The sequence below is a fragment of the Ostrinia furnacalis genome, unplaced genomic scaffold (assembly GCF_004193835.3).
Source record: "Ostrinia furnacalis isolate ACB-3 unplaced genomic scaffold, ASM419383v2 OfSCF2279, whole genome shotgun sequence".
Lineage (NCBI taxonomy): Eukaryota > Metazoa > Arthropoda > Insecta > Lepidoptera > Crambidae > Ostrinia > Ostrinia furnacalis.
Genome location: NW_021132518.1, coordinates 583,894 through 608,057, shown reverse-complemented (window position 1 = coordinate 608,057; position 24,164 = coordinate 583,894). Strand labels below are relative to the sequence as shown.

At 35.7% G+C, this 24,164-nt stretch overlaps 1 protein-coding gene and 1 long non-coding RNA gene across 4 annotated transcripts in view; both read right to left on the bottom strand.

Moving 5' to 3' along the window:
- LOC114354936 (terminal nucleotidyltransferase 5C) overlaps positions 1-24,164 on the bottom strand; it is a 274,706-nt gene that overhangs the window by 111,165 nt on the left and 139,377 nt on the right. The window lies entirely within an intron of this gene.
- On the bottom strand, positions 18,603-19,343 carry LOC114354937 (uncharacterized). The gene is made up of 2 exons (XR_003656070.1): positions 19,202-19,343; positions 18,603-19,121 (listed from the first exon to the last, which is right to left on the bottom strand). It is a non-coding gene; the product is annotated as an uncharacterized LOC114354937 (long non-coding RNA).

Below are 24,164 nucleotides of genomic sequence, written 5' to 3'. Positions count from 1 at the left end.
ATTAGTAAGTAGGTATTCCACGCTACAACATTGTCCATGTAGGTAGACAGACTTGTCTCTTCAAGCAATTCTGAGAGACATGACTCTGAAAAATTCCACGTAGTTATTGAGCGATCGTCACATTTTTGTCACGATATATTTTGCTCCACTCATGCCCTAGTGTAGTCAAGGCTTTAGCCCACTTGACAGTTATATAAATAAAAAATAACTTTAGAAACTGAATCACTCGCATCCTTTTGTTAATTGAAATCTTTTTCCATCGCGTTTCCTGTGAATTCTGTTAGAAAAAACAATGTTTCTTCGTAAATGAGTCGATTTATCTAAATCGTTTTTGAGAAATTTTCTCACAGTATTGCCTTTATGAGAAATGGCTCATTTGCCTAGCTCGTTCTAGCTCAATGAAAGCAAACAGAACATTATTTCTTTGATTACTTCTTCTATGGAGTTCTTTGTATTCTTTTTTTAAAATTCATGATTTATTGTAACTTAATTAATTAAATATATAATATATTGATATAAAACGTATTTCATCTATTTACCTTTGTTGAACACTAGTGTAAATTGACATTTGTTATGGAAATGTAATTTTAAACCAGTGTTCAACGCGCGTATATTTTTTTTCAATAAGGTCCTGAATGTTGTAAATTAACTTAGCACCTGGATAACGCAAGGGTTACTATGTTATACTGAAGAAATAAGGCGTATTTAAACATTATAACAACTTTAAAACAGTAGTTACACTAAAGTAGCATAAAAGCATTAAAGTTTTGTAAAGAAAATACTGAAAGCTTTGCTACTTAGTTATTTAATTTTTAGCGTTAAGAGTTAGATGTAGGGTATGTATACTCAACATTGATGAAACAAACGCTGGCCATAACAGCGTATTACACTTGAAAATTTCGACGGGTTCATCCAGTGTCTAAGTAGCTCAGTTGGAAGAGCAGTCGCCCGGCAAGCGGAAGGTCGTGGGTTCAATTCCCGCCTTGCAGTTCGATTTTTTCAAGTCTATATATATAAAAATGAAACCCGTTTCGCGTTGTCACGGCATCACGTGTGAACGGCTGAACCGATTTCGATAATTCTTTTTTTTAAATGTTTGTGGAAGTCCAAGGATGGTTCTTACGGAAAAAAATATTAAGAAAATCTCTACGCTAAGGCGGTACGAAGTTCGCCGGGTCAGCTAGTTATTTATAATTTTCAAATTAGCTTTGCTACTCTCAAGAAGACTGGCCGTTCTCATGTGCTTACATTTTTTCATGACGTAACAAAGGTCAGAAAATATAATCGCTGGAATCGCGTGAATGGTAACAAGACCATGGTCTCGATCACGAATGACAGATTAACAGATCAAACGAGTAGGAGAGTATAATTGCTGTTCTATTTGTACAATGGCTGCTTAGCGAAACAATGGTGATCCAATTTCGAGCTAAGTGAGTTAATTACTGGTCACTGAGACAGTGATTGACATACATAATGAGAGAATAATGAATTGATAATTTTTACAAGCTATTGAGTGTTTTTTATTTGTCGTCATTAATTATGTATAAGTGCACACAAACTAGTTGATTTAGATCTTTAATCTTAAGACTAATTGCTCTTGGGAGATATAAACGATGCATCTCGAGATCTATGCAAAAGAATAAACGAATTTTCTCAAACGTGACAAAGTTTGTATCAAATCAATATCTTATTAAATATTTCAGTTTGTTAGACCTCGTTAAAGTTAACTGGAAACGTATAAAGGAAAAGGAGCATTACACTGAAAACTCTTAACGTTGCATTTACCTCAAAACAATTTTCTTAGAAAATAATCCGCCATGGCTCAGAGATAAGATTCTATGTAATACATTATTAGGATTCCTATTTAACTATCAAAGATTGGGTACTGAGAATTTGTTTCCTCCCACGCTAAAGATAAAATTGAACAAGTTACAAGAAGTAATGTAGTTTTGTAAGATTAAATTTCAAGAAACAACACAATTTAGTATTTTACTAGCTGTGCCAGGTTACTAGCTTCGTAGTGCGAAAATAGTTTGAAGATTTTTCCCGTTTTCGCAAAATTTTTCATTGATGCTCTGCTCCTATTGGCCGTAGCGTGATGGCACATAGCTTTCCTCGATAAAAATGGGCTATCCAACACAAAACTATTTTTTGAAATCGGACGGAGTTTATTTAATTTCGTAATACTTACTTAACACAAAAATATGCTAATTTTAACTTTATACGAGGCATCTCATCCAATCGCAGAAAATTTCAAAACTTTAAAAATTTGTTTGTGATTTTTTCTAACTAACCAGTCAGTAAAAGATTGGCCCTTGTAATAATTCACCGTTTGCTTTAATTCGGTACGGACGACAGCATTTCAAGCTAAAATGCAAATCAAGCTAAATACTGCAGCATCTTAAACCGTTGTAATAAGAGCGAATTTGCAATGAAAATATATAGTCTGATGTGCGACTGTACATTGAAAAGGGACCTAAATTAAAGCAGAGTTCCGAAACAAGTCTCTGGCTGAAGGAATTATTTATGTCTCAAAATCCCAAAGGGACTGATTTAATTTAGCAAAAGAAAGCTCAAGACTGACTTAAGATTTGCGCATATCAGAAACGGCATATGTGACCGAAAGGCGATCTTAAAACTAAAGTATTTTGACTGACTGACTGACATACAATGCACAGCCTATCTTAAAACTAAAGTATTTTGACTGACTGACTGACATACAATGCACAGCCTAAGTTTCTGGAAATATGGAGACTCCGAATTTAGCTCGTAAATTCCTTGAGGTCTAGGGAGAAAAGATTTATCAAAATCCGAATTGAAACGGTATGAGGTAATAATATTTGGTTTTATTCGAAACTTCACAGATGTAATAGTTGCTATGCTATGCTTGCTGATGAGGGATGGGTTACTCCGAAGAGTGCTAAATAAAACCGACTCGTTTGAGTGCTGTTCATAAGGGAGAGTCCGCTAATTTGGACCAGTTTTTTTCAATCCCATTTTACACATAGTTTTCTTTTGTTTTTGCTAATATCCATGGTATATAATAAAAGATACATTATTCAACTTACTATTTCATAAGTATTAATTAACATGATTGTTGTATATTTAGCACAAATCAACAAAGTACGAGTTCAGAGCTTCGGTCCAATTTAGCCAACCGGTTCGATAATGTGTACCACAGGGTTACTAAATTGGATTTCAATAAATTTCAAGCCTATAAAAAAACTATGGCAAAATATTATACGATACATTCTTAACAAATTAGGAAACGAAAAGGAACAGTAGTTAATAACATAGTCAATCGATATTGTTTTACACGTTATCACGATTTTGAGTACAAGTTTTGTAATTCCAATTATCGTAACGCACACTAATTGTACCTTATCTACTTTGCCAGTCTTTTGCTTTCATTTAATGTTAGTCAAACATAACTACGCTATTATAACTTCAAAAATATGATTTACTAAAAAAAGTTTCAAAATCCTTCGGCAAAGTTCCATACAAATTGATGTGGTACAATTTAGCCGACTAGGTGATAGTGCTTTTAAAAAATCGGTAAAAAATATAGCTTATAAATACCGAAAAATGTTTCAAATAATTGTAATCCACACTAATTTACGCTTCTAAATAATATATTAGAAACACCCTGTGATTANACACAAGCTCATTTAGTTTAACACGAGGGGCTAATGGGACTATTAGTAATATGTGCAATGCAAATTGCTAATAATCTTTAAACAAGAAATGTATATATAGGTACTATCTGTGAAGTAAGGAAATTGAAAGTACAACATTTATTTCAGAGTAGCTGACCCGGCGAATTTGATGCCGTTATTTTTTCTTTTATAGAAACCATTTTCTCATATTTTTTAAAACTTTTCTTGGACTACGATAAAAGTTTTAGACATGTAACACACATTTGATACATAAAGTTAGGTAATCGAAAAATTCGCATTTTAACTTTCACTATCAATACGTGTCGTCCCGTGTAAACCGACCTTTAGAGTTGCCATAAAAGTGAAATTAAAGCTCCTGATTACGTAAGTAATTATCCAAGATGGCTTCTTTGTTAACTTACAGAAAATTTGGTTTCATGTAGGGAATCAAAATATGAAAAGGGATGACACATGTGAAGATTTAGTAAGAGGCAATTAAGCGATGGCACCCACGAGGTGGACCGATGACCTCATAAAGGTAGCAGGAAGGCTCTGGATGCAAGCCGCTACCTCCTGGGCGATGTCGAAATCATTGAGGACGTCTATGTCCAGCAGTGGGCGTCCTGTGGCTATAATGATGATGACGATGGTATTTTTTTTTATGCATAACAAGGCAGGTATTTGACCACAATCGCACCTGATGTTAAGTGGGATGCAGTCTAGGATGGTACATATCTGCCCTGTAAGTGCTTATTCACTCTCGCCTTATTTACTAAGGAATATGCGAATATCAGGCCTCCCTAATACGGACCAGCGTGAGGAGTGTAGGCTAATTCTCCATTTCATGCTGCTGCATTGGAGACTAAACTACCTGACGGTGAAGTATCCAACATGGCCTTGCTTTTCTCCAGATTCGTGGAGTCATAAGGTCATAGGCTCATATTACGCAAAGTAACTCAAAATACGATTTTAACTGCATTTCTTGATAGTGTTTGATTAAAATTTCGTAATCTTGCATCTACTTCATTATAGATTCTGGCTTAGACTTTTTTCATACTAGCGGCTGATCGCGACTTCGTACGTGTGGACCCTGTTTTACCCCATTTGGGGTGGAGTTACGTAAAATCCGTTCTTAGCGAATGTCTACACCCAAGGAACCTACCTGCTAAACAAATTTGATGGTGTTATACTTTCCGAGATTTCGTGATGAGTGAGTCAGTAACCTTTTGCTTTTTAAATAGATCACAGGCCCTAATCCTTCCATCCAGCTCAAATGCACAACCTATCTATCCCTTACATGATATCCCAGATAATTGAGCTTCCTGTTACCATTAAGCAACGTTAATTAACTGCCAGCACTTGATTAATTCAATCAGTGTTCGATCCCTTTGCAGGGACGCCCATTAATTTGCGTTCATAATTAATAATACCTAAATAATTAATAATACCTAAACTCATTACCGAGGTGCGAGTCTTTAATATCAATTCCTTGTCATCGAGCTTTGGAAACGCTTTCTTTATTGTTTGGGTTAAATATCATTTAAAAGTCGAAAATTATAGGTGTTGCAGTCAAAACTCATAATCGGTGAAAACCACTTTTAACTGCAAAAATCAGTAACTATTCGCTGGGCTACAAGCTCTTACAGTAAACTTGGAAATAATTAGAATAATTCCCGTTTTCACCACCAATTCCTATTTTTTAGTGATCCCTATGGTAACACATAACAGGAATTTTGTTTTCATAGAGGTCACTTAAAAATTAGGGATTGATGGTGAAAACGGGCATAAGTCTAATATTAATCTTTTTGTCACCTCCCAACCTCATTAAAGAGGATCGTATTAGGTTTTCATTAATCCCTCTAACAACGAGTCGCACTACAGAAACAATTACGTCCGTCCACACCGCCGTTCTCAAGTTAAATAATTCTCAATGTCACTTACAAGTTGAGAGAACACGCGGTTTGCAGTTTGTTTAGGTCTTGTTTTTATAATAATAGAAATATTATCTTTCATAAAACATTTTTAACAATGAATAAAATAAAAACAGTCCCTCTTTTAAGGCTCTATCGAAATAGAAAAGAGCCTTTCCTTTTTTAGCCTGTCATATTATCTTCTACTGGTCATTTGGAGTATACCGACACGACAAGAAAACATTAAATAAACAAAAAGTATTTCCTAATTGCAGCAAGCTTTACTTAGCTTCGAATTAAACTTTCCCCGTACCTACTATGTTGTCTTGGTTCTGATAAGCTTACATAAATACATAAAGTATCAAGAAGAAAATTATCAAACATAATTAAACATCTATGGATCTAGGTAGCATTTGCCCTTCACGGGATACAAACCCACAAAATACGTTATTTTTTTTTTATTTTTTTTTTAATTTATTTAAGGCATCAAACAGTCATGTATAGTTACAAGTTTTACATAAATATTAAGTTTTTACAATAGACCAAACAGTGCCTGTAATTGTACATTATTGTTAAAAAAAATAGTTCAACAGACGCGTATCAGTTTGCTAAACAAATAAAGATACAGATAGAAACAAGAGAACAGAAGAATAAAACAACATTAATATAAATGGGGTGAATTTAAGCAGGTACCCACATTTACCAATCAAAAACAAATCCTTAATTATGTATTAAATACAAGTTCAAAATATACATGTGTTTAAAAAAAAAAAAGTATTTATGTGCTATCAAAACTTTGCGCTAGAGTAAATTTCAATTTGTGTAGGGATATATTAAGTATATCTATATTGGTGTATTCCTTATTGTAAGTGTTAGTGGAACGAAAAATAAATGAGTTACCTGTATATTTTTTACGATAAAGCGGAGGAACAAAAAGTGGTAGGGAACGTGAGGAGCGCACCGGCAATCGAACACGTGATACGAAGGGTAGTTTACTAAGCAGCAACGAAGAATCGACATAGTTGTTAAGTATTTTGTAAAGCAAGACAATGTCAAACATCTTCCGCCTGTCTCGCAAAGATAGNTGTTGTCCATTACAGACATTCAATAAATACTTTACGAAATATGAGGGTGGTACAATTTACCCGGCGGTACAATATACCGAACTCTCCCCTACATTAATTTATTACTGAGTGATTTTACAGGCGTGAATTGAAACTAGGTCAAATCAAACTTATACGTAAAGTGTTTAACGCCTACTTAGCAATAAATGATTTTAACTATATAAAAAGGAAATGTGCAAGTAATAATGTACGATAGCTCGTTCATAGGTAAAAAGTATATAAAAACTTAAGTTAATTCTGTATTAAGGCAGCAATAAAAGCAATGGTCATTAACGTCTTTATAAAAAGAAATAATGCAAGGATAAAGGATTCAGGATTAATAAGTAAATAAAATATTGTGAACTCAAACCAATAGCAACTACTGGTTAAACGTGTGGCAGGACTACATTAACTCTACATTACTCCAGAATACATTAACTAACCCGTTTCATAACCCTTTTCTTTTTACTCCGCGGTAATCTCAGTTTAAATTAACATAACTACATTAACCAGTAACTCGGATCTCATCCAATTAGTGCCTACGTTTATTTGATTAACTTAGAAGGAGTAATAAAGGAAAATGTAGGTCTCGACGTTGTAATTACTTACTAGGTGAAGGTAGAACGGGGCGGTTACCGTTTTAGAGCTCCGGGCTATTGTGCTAAATAAAAATGCTAAAAATAGAGCGCTAAGAGGCAATTGTAAAAAGTGGGTAGGTATCCCAAATTAAGATTTTAATCACTTTTTATTAATATTCTTTTGTTTTAATGGTTTTCTTGGAACCCCGCGGCTCTCGCTAAGTTTTCCTTGTAGACTAAATATAGATTAGTTTAGTTTAATCATAAACTGTTTATTTTCAGGATTTCGTTGATTGTGAAAAGACAAAACAAACTTTGTAAATAACTATTTTATTTAAAAGTCTATTACATAACTGCCATTTTGTTTTGATCAAAATTGACGGAATCAAAATCTGAATTTCTTAATAGTTTTTCATTTAGTTTTCAAATTACCCTCTGCTAGTCGTCCACGCAAACACAGACCACAGAAGTTTTATTGAAGACCTCAGCCTTATATTATTTTTGTTGCCAAGTACACAGACACAGATCGCCCAGCAACCGTGGGGCAACATTTTTTATTGGAGAATTAACACATCCGCAAATTAATCAGTATTGAGCCATTATCGCGACTTATTGGGGCGTAAAGTGAATGCTTATGATTATGTAGATTTTTGGCTGTCGGGAAATTTTGCTTTACACAGCTAATTCGGATGTGCGCAATGAAATAATGAGATCAATTTGAGCGGCGATGTATCTAAATACATAAAACTCAAAGGTGACTGACTGACTGACTGGCTGACTGACTGACATAGTGATCTATCAACGCACAGCCTAAACCACTGGATGGATCGGGCTGAAATTTGGCATGCAGGTAGATGTTATGACGTAGGCATCCGCTAAGAAGGATTTTACTAAACTCCACCCCTAAGGTGGTAAAACGGGATCCACGCGTACGAAGTCGCGGGCGGCCGCTAGTTGTTGTATAATAGGCCACAGCAGACATACTACTTTAGCATTGGCGATTTAGCTGAATGCAGCGACCACACATTCCATACCGCACACTGAAAAACTCCAAACGCGGCGATTGAAGTCACTTTTCGGAAGCTCTACGCATCGGTAGAGTTGCTAAAATGCGCAATTTCGATACGGCGTCCGAACGTATGAAGTCGCGAAAACGCGATGCTTCATCGATACAGTCGCAAAATCGCCGATAGCCGATTACCGATGCTAAAGTAGCATGTGTGTTGTAGCCCTAATAGCGACGCTGGCAGTTTTTTCGAGGGAAACCTATTAATTCCAACGTCCTACTCCAATCGGATGGAATATTTTGGGCCTAACTATTTACTAATAACTCAATTATTTTATTTTGATATACTCGTATTGAACAGTTTCCTTACACCTTGATAAATTTTATAAAGGAAGCTCTAATTTTTAACATGTTAAACTTCCTCTTATTATTTTTAACTAAGTAGTTTGGAAATATTTTTACTTCAGACTTTAATTTCACCATCAGGCGAAAAAATATACAATCATGCGCTTAGGCTGGGTTGCACCATCTTACTTTATCTTTGACAAACGTCAAAAATCTGTCAAATTCCATACAAAATACACCGGTTAACGTTATAGATACGGTCAAAGTTAGGTGGTGCAACCCAGCCTTAGAGTTGTAACGCGTAAATTTTTGACTTAAGTTTTGCACTAACCAAGTTAGATTCTTGGGATAACCCAATATAAATCGGACAGCTACATGATTATTCCATACACCGCGTGTGAAATACAGACCACGGTTATTTAATCAAAACTATTGCGGTTTCAGTTAACTGAGCGTCGCGTGAAATTCAAACTAAAGTACGCTTGGACTGTTTGTAAATAAATCGCGTGGTAAATAAATAAATGTATGCGGTTTTTGCTCAAACAAGTTTCAATGCAGACACTACTGAAAATTTTAATGGCCATTTCATATTTATATCGCATGATAATTATATTACCATAGAATTTAATCTATTTGACAATTCTAAAATGGTTGCATACAAAGCTGAATAAACTTATTCAAATAAAATGATAAAATAATGGTAGAGCTACTATCAGATATCAATATTTTTACATAATAACTACCTACCTATTATTAAGTGTGTCTCTTTTATTAAATTTCTTAAAAATAATGCTGTAAATCCAACAACAAAACAGTGTACAGATTAAGATCAAGTAATATGGGTACATGTTGTTGTTTGCTGAACAAAGCATTAGTGAAGCCAAAGGCCAAGGACTGGCATTAAGACATATCAGATTAGCGATCTAGTTCATTACTTACTTAGGTATAATGGTAGATATTACCTCCTAATTGACCGAAAAAGCTTCGAATAGTGACCTAAATTGTGCCAAGTTTAAAAATACATACATATACAATATACAGTCACCTAATGTGATCATTAGTAGGTATGTATCGTATTTTTGATAGAAGCTAATACTGCAACAAAAATGTGTACATAGTTTCCATAGTTTCATATGTTCCACGTCCGTTTAAGAACTTTATTCTGGATAGCAATTAAGGAACATGTCTCAATCCCTATTTGCCGTACGAGCACTTTGAGACAAACGTTTGGCAATTAGTACTTGAAAGAAGCGCCCCATATAACGCTAGCGGCTGCCGTCCGATTAAAAAAAGAAGTAACGGTCGAAGCCTAAGTGTATTATTGATACAGAAGCAGTTTGTGAATTTAACAGGCATTTTTGGTCAAAATTCAGAACAAAACCCAACTTCTTCTACTTCTATTTCTCTTATGTATGATGTAACACTTATGAAAAGCGCCCGAATTTATGAGCAACTGCAAGTCCTAATAACCACACGACGTTCCTGGAATTAACATCATTACATAACCCAAGAAAGTACCGAGGTGTTGAACAGCTGATTGGCGGCTTCCATGCTAATTTATCATGATAATGAATTGGTAATTATCCGGTAAACATCGATAATTGCTATATTACAGACGCATCGGGGCCGGATGAGAGAGCGAAGGTTGCGTTCTTAGCGTATTCGCTTCTAACTTTGTTAAGAACAGTGAGTTTACTTTATGTACGCTAGCGACTGCGTAAAAAAATGTCATTAAATGTATGACAGATTGTACAGCAACCCTAGCGACTACTTTTCAACCGACTTCAAAAAAGGAGGAGGTTATATGTTCGACTGTATGTATGTTTTTTTTTTTAAAGTATGTTCACCGATTACTCCGTCAATTGTGGACCGATTTTCAAAATTCTTTTTTTGTTCGATAGGGTACACTTCTGAGGTGGTCCCATTGTCACCAAGTCAGGATCTGATGATGGGATCCTAGGGAAATCGAGGGCAACCCTCAAATTTTATAGGCACGTATATCGTATTTCAAACTTTTTCTTAAGTTATTCAAGTATTTGCTCCTGGAAATCATCATCTCATATTGATGAGGTGATGATAGAAGGTACAACTCCTTAATGCTCAGGAGTTGGAGGATAATTCTTTTAATTTTATAGATAACTATAGTTTCTAAATTTATTCAAGTGTTTGCATCAGATAGTCATCATCTCATCATGATGAACTGGTCATGGTAGGTACAACTCCTTAACGCTTAGGAGTGGGAGGATAATTTTTTAAATATTATAGGTACAATAGACCCACAGTTGTATTCTTTCATGTTTTTAAGGTTGGTTGACGGTTTAAGGTCTTTTTAGGTTGCCGATATGATAACCTGTATTTTGTAGGGAATATTATTTTACACTTGACATGAAGAATATAGTCTCAATGTACTGCCTACCTTCAGTGGTAACATCAAGGTAATAATTAGTTAACTAAAAAGCAAGAAATAAGTTAATTTTTATAAAAAAAATAAAACCGACTCCAAAAAACAAACACTAAAAAGTAGAAAAATAATTACCTACTAATTACTTATTTATTAGGACGAATTAATATTTATGTTATACCATGATTGATACTTTTGGAGTCGGTGCAAGCAAACTTCACACGTTTCATAATCTTGGCACCGACTTGACAGGAGTATCAATCATGGTATAACATAAATATTAATTCGTCCTAATAAATAAGTAATTAGTAGGTAATTATTTTTCTACTTTTTAGTGTTTGTTTTTTTGAGAACTAAAATCTTCATAGATGTTTTTGACGTACTCGCTAGCGAGCACACCCAACGTAAACTCATGGTAAGCATATAGGCGGGTCGTTACATTCCCTCTAATATGGTCGAGTGAAGCGATGGCTGGTTCACTCGTCATGTCTGTGAACAGGCGCTGCTTTCGGGGACTGGTCAATCCAAGTTATTCAAATTTATGTATGCGAGTCATTTCTACTAGTATCATATGTAAGTCTAGATATTAGCACGTCACTACCTTGTTTAATATACCACGCAATCTTGTATACCCATTCTTATAAGATACACCATACAAGAATGCATGGTAAATTCAGTGAATCGAATGTACCTACTACTACTATTTATATTTATTTATATTAACCGGCAGACAGTGGTGACTGAGTTTGTTGCGGCGCTTCTTCTCAGCACTTGCCAAATGTTGGTCTCGAAGCGCTGGTAGGGTAAAAAGAATATGAGACATGTAGAGGCTCCTTAAGAGCAAAATGACGAATTGTAAGAACTATTTATTAGTCTAAACAAATAACGAAATTTTGACTTGACTTGACTTGACTGAGGGCTTAGTGTAAGTTTACATCAAACGTGGTCACTAGCGAACGCTTTAAAAAAATGAAGATCTTAGTTCTTGAATGTTACCGCTAGGGGCGCTTTACAATCCGTCATACATTTAATGTCACTTTTTATGCAGTTGACATCGAATGCGTTCGACGTAAATTCACACTACGCCCCCAGGTCAGAAGTTTGATGATAAGGGATATTTGTTTATTAGGTACCATCCTAGACTGCATCTCACTTAGCACCACGTGCGATTGCGGTCAAATACCTGCCTGCCTTGTCACGCATAAAAAAATAGGTAAGTATTTCTTTTGTATCAAACGTCAAGTCATAGATTCATTAGACTTCCTGGAGTAGTCAAAACCTTCGATGATGGCTAACTAATTTAGAAAATGGTGACCAGACGTGGACTGCCATTTGTGACGGTAATAACTAATAAATAAAAAAAAATTAAGATGTTGCCAAAAAACAACTTCATAAAGTTACATCAAAAGACTCCGTTTATTATGTGACTATTACTCTACGTTGAATAGGCAAAGATAAATCTCAATAACATGCATCAGAAAAGATATTTAGTCAAATGTTGATTGATAGATTGATAAGATTGCTCTAGATAACAACCTGCCTGATGAATGTGATTATTAGTTAGTTTAATGGAAAGCTACTAATTATAGCACAAACCAGATTTTAGAATATTGGATGAAGTCTTTCATATGGAGAAATAACCTCAACTAATCTTGCACACATATGATACTGCAATGGTTTTACTAGTCATAAATCAAGCTTACAACGTAATTAAGGTGTACAGGCATCCCCAAATGGATCTTCTGTATGTTATACCTTATTCTACGGACTTAAAGTTTCTAGTGGTGGGTTTCAAATGTGGATTGTATAATAAAGTCCCTTTGAATATTTATACATTGCAGTGGACTGCGCCGTGGATCCCGTACAGTTTAGTTGGTGATTTATTCGCTTACAGACCCCTAATTTATAACGTTGACGACCAGATACGCGCGGTTCCGTATGTTTTAATAAATTAGTAGTAACTCTTCAAGAAAGGTCCACTTTGATCCGGAGTTAATAAGGTTTATGTAAAGCGATAATTGGCATTATGTTTGTGACATATTTGAAAAATGTTTCCGGAGTGTTTCCTTATTGGAGGCTTTTCATTACTGAAAGTTATTGGAGCTTTCGATATTTTAGTACGGTAATAAATTAATAAATGGGTAATAACGATAAATTAATAAGATATTGGCAAATTGGCAATGGAATGGAACTATATAGAACTTTAATTTACTATTATTTTCCTCATTACATAAGCTGATTAGATGAAGTTTGGGTTCCGCTGGTGAAAGAATAAACCATAATACAATTTCACCTGTGGACTGAAAATGTAGTCGACAGCAGTAGCAGCAGCAGTCTAATGTAGGAATTAGATTAATATTATTGTTGCAAGTATGTCATATCACAGAGTTTAGCCTTCTCCAAAACGTCTTTAAAGCGAGAGTAAATAAAAACAAGGTACACCGACGACCTCATAAAGTTAGCAAGAAGACACTGGACGCAGGTCACTACCAACTGGCCTTTGTGGAAGTCATTGTGGGATATGTTCAGCCGTGGATGTCCTACGGCTGAAATTATAATGAAATAGGAATTTACTGGGCAAGTATGTATAGGCTGAATTTCACTTAATATCAGGTGCGATTGCGGTCAAATACCTGCCTTGTTCTGCATAAAAAATGACCCTGCTATACTCAAACCCAAAACCGCCGGCTCAATAACTCAATCCACCCATCTAACTGAGTGCGCACAATCGCATGATGCATGAGCAACAATGGTGCAATTACCGACGTCGCAAAAAACCGTAAACGCTGCGATTAAGCGCACGGAGCAGGCGCAGATCACGTTCTAGTACCATCTGATACGTAGGCTGCTGTAAACACATCGTTTCTTCTAAATTGATCACTCTATAAACATAATTGGGTAGGTAATCCAATACAAAACAGGTTTATGTTCGACAGTTATTAAAGAACATTCGGTAAGAAGATAATTTGACCATTATTTTGCGGGATTGAGTAATCCTGTTCTTTTTAAATAATAATAGTAATTTGTATATTTTATACAAATTACAGTTAGTGCCGTTAGCCCCCCTTGTGCTACGTGTGGGATCGAACCCGCAGCCCTCGGAGCCGACTCGGCACTCAATTCGGAATTCCGACTGCTTACTGTGGGATATGATATGACCTTTCAGGATAATAAGTAACTTAAAAACGTAAATATTATGTTCATCAATTATTACTCTCAATGAGTAGGCATTCTGGTAGGTAATCGAAACGCAGTAAGTTCAAGACCAAATCAAGGCAAAACTCAGTTATTATGTGAGTCAAAAAACTAAAGAATTGACATATCTTAAAATGTTCATGACAGATGAAACCAAAAGAAAGAAATAGGCTTCCACAGAATACTAATTATGCAACAGTTAAAAGAACAAGTAAGCAATTTCTGTAATAACATTCAATGTATTCCGCAACAGCGATATCATCTCCGCGATCTCTCCACCTGGGCATTAGTAGTCAGTGCTCCTCGAACAAAAAAGCCGCCATTTCACACATTACCTCATCCGTTTGATATTTCAGCCATCGCTTCGCTCGCGCGTGAGATGAGTGATAAGTCACGGTACAGTACAGATGTACGCCAGTAGGCTTTATCAAACAACGCAGTACTTAGGTATCGCATATTTCAGGAAACCCTTTGCCAATTTGCTATGTAGATAAACTCTAGACATAAAAAAGACAAAATCTATCATTCACTTTCGTTTTGTTAACTTTAGAAATTATTTTGTACACTCTCATTACTCGGATTATTTCCTGGATTCGCTTGATCCTTCTCGATTGGGCATAGCTTCCTTATATATAGGTTAAGTTTTAAGTTAATTAGGCGAGTAACAGTAACGAATCTATTGGCACACAAACTCAGTTTTCTAAGGCAGTTATTTCTTTGAGAATCGGCAAGATGATTAAGCAAGCACGAGACATTTACGACGAATTTTTATAGTCTTGTCTGAAACTCTAAGTAACATTGTTTTGCATTCAAACTGAGCTTACTTTCGCTAGTTACGCTGTTGGACAGTGAGATGAGCGTTCCTTTCACTCTCGACCTTGCGATGCTCAGAAAGCACATATTAACGGCCATGTGTAATGCCCAGGGTTGACGACCAACTAAAGGTATTCTACGATTTATTGATTGGACTATAAGATCATATTATGAATCTTTAAATTGGTTATTTGGAACACTGTAGAACACATGAAAAATATATATTTTATGCTGTAATATTAGGCAATAAGTACCCTTTAGAAGTTCAGTGCCAGTATTAACAATTTTTTGACTTGATATTGAGTTTGATTTCGAGTAGGTACTATTTCGGATTTCGAATTGGTCGGATCATGCTCACAGCACCCCGCGCTTCCCTCGACCCCGCGCATCTTCGTGGATGAAACGAACTACAACTATCGGTTTCAGCCACAAAAGGAACAAAAAGGTGGCATCCCTACCATCACCTGTCGCCGTTACACCACATCGGCGTATAATTATATGCGGCCATAAATCGCGGGCTAATTGCCAGCAAGACTCCGCAGCACACGCGGCAGGATTTATTTGAAGTTAGATAAGAAGGCGGAGCATTCGGCGTCGAATTGAAACTCAGGATCATCAGTCAAGTTGCAAAAGAGAACAAAACTGAGACTTATTACGTTTACGGTATAAAATATTACGTGGTTCAATAATACACTTTATTCAAATTGGCCTAACCCATTCTTCTCGTGTATGTTGTAAGAGAAGACTAGAGGAGAGCAGGCTAGTTTCCTAAAAAAATATTATTATTATTGGACACGTACTTATACTTTTAATTGTCAATCAAACAAATAATTACAAAGTTATGGTGCGGTGAAGTTCCGCGCGACGTCTCAAAGTGTCGCACTTTTAAGCGCTCATTGACGTCACGGGCCTTTTCTTTTGAACTTTGCCGCGCTTTATCTCTTTCATTAGTTTGGAAAAGTGAAAAATACATGTTGAGTATTTTTTGATAAGTTAACTTATGGACTAATTATAAAACTCATGCTTTTTTACTCAGGAAACATCCCTATTGTGCGAACATCATGCCTCCTAAACCGTCTGACCAGAGCGTAGGCAGTGTAGTGTTCCTGAGAGATATTGACAAATAAGGAGTTTCTATACTTAAAAAGGGATCATTCTAAACTTTCTAATTGCATTTAACTACACAGGATATTGCCGTTGACAAGTGATTTAACCACAGTCATAATTGCCATAAATCAAATATGTAATAGAGAATGTGCAAGTGCATTTAAACTGCAATTAGCCCTATCAAAAATGTTCAGCGTAATATACCTAATACATAGTCAATATGGGAGAGCTATGTAAATGTAATCAAACGTGGATTGAAATTCGCGGTTAATTGCTGGTTGTACTGGGGCGTGCGCAAGAGTTGCATAATTAATGACAATCTGTTATGCAGCTTCCGAAATTGTTCTTGTGACAATTGAAATTTTAGGCTGGGTTGCACCATCTTACTTTGACATTAACAAACGTCAAAAATCTGTCTAAATCCATACAAAAAGCACCGGTTATCGTTATAGTTACTGTTAAAGTTTGGTGGTGCAAATCAGCCTTATTGTTATGAACAGACAGTACACTAGAATTTTTGTTGCAAAATAGAACCATATTACTACTATTTGAGATGCCACATTTATTGTGTTTTGTTGTCCGTACTTATAAATCAGTCTGTCTATTTTAAATGTTGTTCTAGAAAAAACTTTTTATACAGATTTGAAGTGGTCGAAGTATCCCAAATAAGGCCTACAAACAATGAAGGATTAAAAAAAAGATAAAAATTATCGAGCTTTTTCTCGTATCATCACCGCGTACTAGCAGCTTTTCTGCTGCTGTTACTGATTTGTTCATTCTATTGATTTTTGCTAATCAATAAATTAATCTGTTTTTCCCTGCAACCTCTGCTCATTGCATATTCTTCAAACTCCAAGATGCCTTAACCCTCAGTTTGCATGGTGACTAAAACTTACGTTAAGTGTAAGGTGGAGACCCTGGGACTCCACATTTCAAATGAAGAAAAAATAGACTCATACTTATAAAAGTAATATATTTTTTATTTGGTAACATAATATGGTTAATATACTATTAATTAGAAACAACAGAAATTAAAACATTAATTAACATTAATTTGAAAATTATTTTTTTCATTTAGTCGTAAAAATCACATAAAAATCGACATAGCCATTTTGTACCTCGTAAACTTAGAATAAAAAATTACCAAAAAAATTATTTCTCTAAATTATGTGGACATAACAGTCTTCTTCACAAATAATATGTAAATTGTTAGAAAAAAATTAACACGAAAAAACGTGCAATGGCTTAGTAACTAGTACGAGCAGCACATTGACTGCAAAACTTTTTTTAATAATACAAGCATTTTTTTTTGTCAAATTAATTTCAAAATAAGCAGTCTTCCTTTTAATTCATCAAAACACATCATCAAAATACAATATCATCAAAACAAATCTTTCGGGACATAAAATGTAAAGTCCTCTTCTTTTCCTTCATCCTCAGCATTTTTTTCTAGATTTCCTTATATCTGAGGCCTCATTTTCATCTAACGTGTTGATAAATTATGTATTGTGACTGTTAAATGCTTTTTGAGCCACTTAAACCGTAAATATAACCGTAGGATAAAAAAAAAACATAATTTTATAATATAATTTTTTGGTACACAAAGTGTATGGTGGAGTCCACGGGACTCCGCAAGTGTCAATTACTCACCTTTCTGTGATGCGCATGCACACGACCTCTCGCCCCCGAGTTGGCCAAGACACCAAAGGAAGCTACTCAAGCAAACAGCACTGTATTCGCGTATTGAAAAATTTTATGGACCAAAACAGTTTCACATGGAGTCCCTGGGACCTACCATGCAAATTGAGGGTTAACCACTCACAGCATAGCACTATCCAAGATGCCCTCACACTTGACGCAGCCAGTTCTAAAGAGGTTATACTTTATTCATGTGCCGTTTTCGCTTAACTTCTCGTTTTATTAATATTTGCATAATCAGATTGCGTGTGCCATGGATTACCATAATATTTTCCATGCGTTTCAGCTCCAAAGGACTCAAGTTGTTTCGAGGGATAAAAATTTATTTTGAATTTTAGCCAGATATAGTACCTACTAAATTGGAGGCAAATTGGAAATATGCTGATGTGATTAAGACACCCATTTAAGACATGATTGGAGACAGGCTTTTTTATTAAAATTGGATGATGATTATTCAATTCGATTCCAACAAATCAACATTTGTAAGGAATTTACATAGAACATGTTTTTGAATCAAGAAAATAATTTTATAATTTTTAAAACACATTATGCATTACTTTTATATATCAGTACCAAAACCCTCAACCCAAAAATTATCTAAGTAAAACGTCTAATACTTAACTCCTAATTTCTGAACCGTAGACCCAATTGGGAACGTGCGAAGTGGGTGGAAGGGTTAAAGAAAACGATCGCTGCGCTCGTCGCGGCACAAATGTGTAACATTATGGGCAAGGGAAGCAAACAAACTTGTCTTGTCATTGTCAATGTTGTTTTGATTTTAATGTTATTGTGTTAATTTATTCAATTTTATTGATGATATTGTACATGTATGTTGTGTTTTAGTTAATTTACAGCCTCCAATCTTTTCCAAGAGTAATACTGTTGTAAAAGGTAAATAAAATTCAACTGTCGAAAAACATAACTGTTTTTTATTTTATAAAGTTCTGCACTTATATTTTTATCATTATAATATTAAATTAACACTTTCTTATCAGTATCATTACTGCAACACATCCAAACATAAGAAGTTAGCATAAATTGGAGATATTTGACGTAATATAGATTGTGGTTCACAATAGTCAGTCTTAGATACTGATCCAAACATATCTTGAAAATAGCTCCCTTTGGAATATTTACAAGCTCCAAATTGACGAATAATGGGTTCTCCCCATTGATGTTCGATGCTCGTTTTTAAATTACTAACTTTGTTGTTAATGCAACATATTAAAGCAGCAACATGTTTGCACTTGCTGCTCTGGTTATAAACGCAGCTGCATTTTACTCCTGTGACAACCCTAGCATGATCGATCTGTAATAAATGCAATGAATATTAATTTTATTACTTTCTCTAAATCTTTAGTCATATTTTTAGGTTAGGTGAGTACTTACGTTTAAACTTGTTTTATAGGGTGTCGAGGTCACCGATGTTTGACGAATGATGGTGGCTCAATAAATAACTATTGCCATTAGTTCTCAGCTCTTCTACATTCCTCACATGCTCTGCTAGCACCAATTTTTTTCCTTTTAGCTGAGTTTGTGGTTGGAAACATAATGTGTGTTTTACACACTCAAAACCAGTTTTTATAATGACGTCCATTTCTCCGTAAACAGTTTTTATCAAATTACATTCAACGTACCATTTATTGTCTTTTAAAGTATATTTTATTTACTCTAATCAATAAAAATAAGAAAGCTGTTGTTATTTATTTTTTGACATATGCCCCTTAAAGTTTCGTTGGCAGATGGCGCTAGTGTCGTGCACGTTCCCAATACACGTGCTTTCAATAGATTCAAAGAACTGAAAAAGCCACGTTAGAGGTTAAATCATAATTTTCTCCGTCCAAATAATAAATAAATAGTTGCACTAAACTGGGCAGAATTGCGTTCTGATTGAATCCCGTCGCCCACAGATTTCCCGCGGGAGGGCACTTGTTTCGTGTCGCCGATGGTTGTTGATGTGGCGGCCATTATTTTATTCTTTTTCTGAAAATGTACACTTATTTATTTTCTTTCATAATAGTTTTACTTGTAGGCACGCCCAGAAATATATTTTTAAATGTTGCGATGAAACAAAAACATATTTAAAACTAAAGTATAAATAAACTAGAAAAAATCGAACTACCTAAGGCGGGTATCAAACCCACGACTCTAATCGCTAAGAAATTTTAATATTTCAAACTATTTTAGTTTCCTCACTAGTATTAGTTTATAACTATTTTTAGAGGCTTGTAATAAGTAAGTGTAGAAAAATATTTTTTACGAATAAAGTTAACAAAATCTCCTAATCCTACCTTTAAATGAATAAAATTAATCCTACAGTTCGGAGAGTCGTTTTACACGAAAATTGACCCTCTTTTAAGGAAAAGTTACACGTGCCTGTTTTATTATTTGCCCTTTCCTTCATTGTGTGGAATAGTACCGAGTAGAACAAATTAATTTACTAACTTGAGCATCAAATCAAGATTTTAGTGACTGGCTGAATTTCAACATTTCACAGATACCTACTTGACTTTAAGACCGAAAATTCGATTCAGATATAGAATTTTAGTTCGTTTCAGCCAAATGACGTTCACTGCTGGACAAAGGCCTCCCAAGGATTTCCATAAGAACCAGTCCTACGCTGCCCGCATCCAGGTTCTTCCCTTCCCGCGATCCCTTCATCAGATCGTCGGTCCACTTAGTGGGGGGCCCGTGAATTTTAGTTCGTAATCAGATTTTTTTTAGTTTTCAATGTCTGTAAGCAAATCATCATCGTAATATCGTAAGACATCGTAAAGGTAGCAGGGAAGCGCTGGATGCAGGCCGCTACCAATCGATCAACGTGGAAAGCATTGGGGGAGGCCTATGTTCAGCAGTAGACGTCCTATAGCTAAAATGATGATGATGATGAAGCAAATCATATTGACTTGATTCCATTCTTGACAATCGTTTTAGAATAGAATATAAAGTGGAAAAATTCATAGTTCCGCGTCAAATCTATTTTTGTTTGTCCCTACTCCCAATGACGCACAGCACAGATTTGAGTCTTATAACAGCATTACCCGCCGTTGTCAGCCGTGACGAGCGCGGGTTCGACTCCTGGAGGACGCGCGTGACCCGAATAGCGCCCGTGTTGTGACAGAATGGACAGGGTTTGGGGACAGAGAAATAAATAATCGTTATGTTGTTAAGTCTTCAAAATGTTGTTATGAATTTGGGGATGGAAAGATTTTGATACTTATGGCTCAGGCAATAAAGAGCCAGTTCCAACAGTTTCCGTTAAGTTTTGGGTGGATAGAGAGAAAGAAAAAGATAGCGTTATCTAAGAAATATTAGTTGCTGGTTACCAAAGTATCCGAGAAAATAAAGGACTATAGTTAGGCTATAATAAGGTTATAGTTTATTCACAAAAAAAATAGTAAAGATCCTTTATCGGCAAATAATAAAATTAGGACCCAAATCTAGGTAGGACAGAGTAACATTGTAGCAGATTATATTTGTCTTGCGGAAGAGATCCTTCAATATGTTACCTAATTGAAACCCTAGATTAACGCCCGTATTCACAAACGATGCTTGCTTAAGTGAAGCAGCAAAGCAATTGAATAGAGCGGTGATTGGTTCGTGTGTTACCCTGTGCGACCTCATAGTAATGTTTGTGAATACGGGCGTAAGACACACTTCTAAGGCCCAGAACAGACGGTGAAACGCAACTGCAACGAAACTGCAACTGCTATTTACTTTTGAGTTGCATCTAAGTTTCTACCATAGCGTTCGTTGAGAGACCACACATGACGCGACCAGTTTGAAACTTTCAAAGTTGCAGTTTCGTTGCAGTTGCGTTTCACCGTCTGTTCTGGGCCTAACACGACTTACAAAGATCACGTTGTGTTTCAATTACCAGTTTGATTAAGACAATGCACGCACGACCCAAACTAATTGTATGGTGGTATAGACGCAGTTAATTCCGTTATCCAATACTTATTATACACCAGACCGACTGTGATTTTGCGACATCGCGTAACACTTTCGGGTGTGCAGTTTTAGAAACTCATTGTCATTTCTTTGTCCGAGTCACGGATGTTTGAGACAATGCTGAATGTATCGCCGTGGCCAATCGCCACCAACCAGAAGCTGGACTGTTTCGGAGCTATAAATGGCACCCATTAGCTGGACAGGTTTTAAGTCCTGTGGAAGCTAAGCTTGATAAAGCTGTAGTGGTGTTACATAAGTTAAATTGCTTACGGGGAGCTGAAAGCACGAAATTTGGGGCATTAGAGACAGTTTTTAGCGCTATTTCGTCCATGACTTAGAGAAATGTGCATAAAAAAATGTGCGCGTAAAAATGTTAAACTATAAGCTATTGTACCTATTAGAAGTTTCTTTGCTGCAACTGGAGTCTTTCAGCAAATACCGTAAAGACAAAGGTAATGAAGAGAAGTGAAATGTAAAGAATTGATGCAACGCTAGTATTGCAGTAGATAACTCAACCACATTATATCAAAATATTTTAGGATGAGTAAAATATTACTAATCAAAATGAAACATGATAATTATATCTGCGTGAAGAAAACCCAATGTGCAAACGGACATTTCGCAGCGTGCAAAATATTACTCAGTGTTATCTTTTACAAATCAAAATAAGGCAAATATTAGGCAAAGATTCCCAGCGGTGCGTTAAATCAGTCATTAAATCATTATTAAATACTTAAATATTGCATTGTTAATACGCCAATTAGCTGATATCCAATTTTGAAACAATGAAACCAATAAGTTAAAACGAAACATTTATTGCAATTTAAAATAAAAATCAAGGTTGAACTACATAAATTATTGTTTTCAGCAGACATAATTATAGCATTACATAGTGCATTAATTTTATTTCAGTTTTGTTTTGTTCGGTTAAAGTGAAGTGGTGCGGTAATTCTGAACGAAAGTACGAGTAGGTAATTCAGGTTTAAATACATTCGCCAAAACTACTAATAATTATCAATACTACACAATTACCCATATTTTGGTAGAGTCGGTAGCTCACTTACATACAGTCAAAGAAAGCAATGTAAATGATTGTTTATGACTTTTACCCGCGATCCTATTTCCACTCATTTAAATGGCAATAGCAAACACTTTTTATAATACTCGTAAGTGCACTATCTTTGCGAACCCTTTATAGTAATTGTAATAAATAACTTTATAATATCTTATCTCTCTTATTTATCAGTCAATTTATCTCATAGTATATCTTCGCCCGCAGTGTCGCAGCAGCGTTTGAAGAAGAAAGGCAACCTCGCGAGGCCGCGTTGCGCTCTGCCATCCGGCCTCGCCGCGATTTCAGGAGACATGCGCGTGCGCATCCACCTTATTACACCGTAATAAGCATCAATATAGCACGTCAACTTCAAACCCGTGCAAAATGCTCTCTTGCTCAAAACTTCGGCCTTCGCGTTCTTGTTTCTGAATCAGCGATGAGTTCCTTTTTGATTTGAGAGTATTGCACATTGAGCATTGGCAGTATTGCTAAAGTGCAGCGTTTATTTCATACTAGTGATGTGTTGGGATTATTCGCTAGATTATAATAATGGTGTGGCACTAAAGAGTGACAAACTCAAAAGTAGGGAGAAAGATGGGTGTGGGTACAACAACATCCGAACTCAATTTCATGCGTATGTAACGGTTTGTCGGTTTCCTGACCTTTTCACAACTAATCCGTAGTAGCAATTTTGATGGAACGGTATACCTACCTAAAAATAGATAGAGCTTAAGACAAGACCTTCTGGGAAAGAAGGTGCGAATAGGGATGGAATTTATTGTTCCATGAATAAATCTAAAAGTCGACAATGTTAAACATGTTTTTGTGACAGCCGAAATTCATGCTGCATCACGTCAATCCTATCAATATGAAATCAACAGATTAAATTTTATTTGCTACGGTTTCAAATCAAATTAATTTTGTTGTCCAAGTTTCCATTTTCCTCGTTTTCACAGGATAGATTTGTGCTCTTATAGAATGTCAAACACATCATCACCATGGGAATAAGCACAAAAGGAATTGCGTGAGAGATTTTCATTTGGGACATAAAAATAGCACCCCATGAAAGGGACTGGCAAATGAAATAAACATTTCGCCCATAATTTGGCCGCGAGTCGACTGTCGCCATTACACATTAGAAGTGCGGGTAGGTACTGAAGTGAGGTTTACACTGTACTATTATTTTGATCTCCAACCCGCCTGCCAAGCGTGGGGATTATGGCAAAACCCTTCACTATAGAGGAAGCTCATAGTACAGCAATGGACTGTAAACAGCTGTTGATGATGATGATGATTATTTTGATATAATTAGATCTTTATATGGCAAAAAAAAATCACCTATCGGAG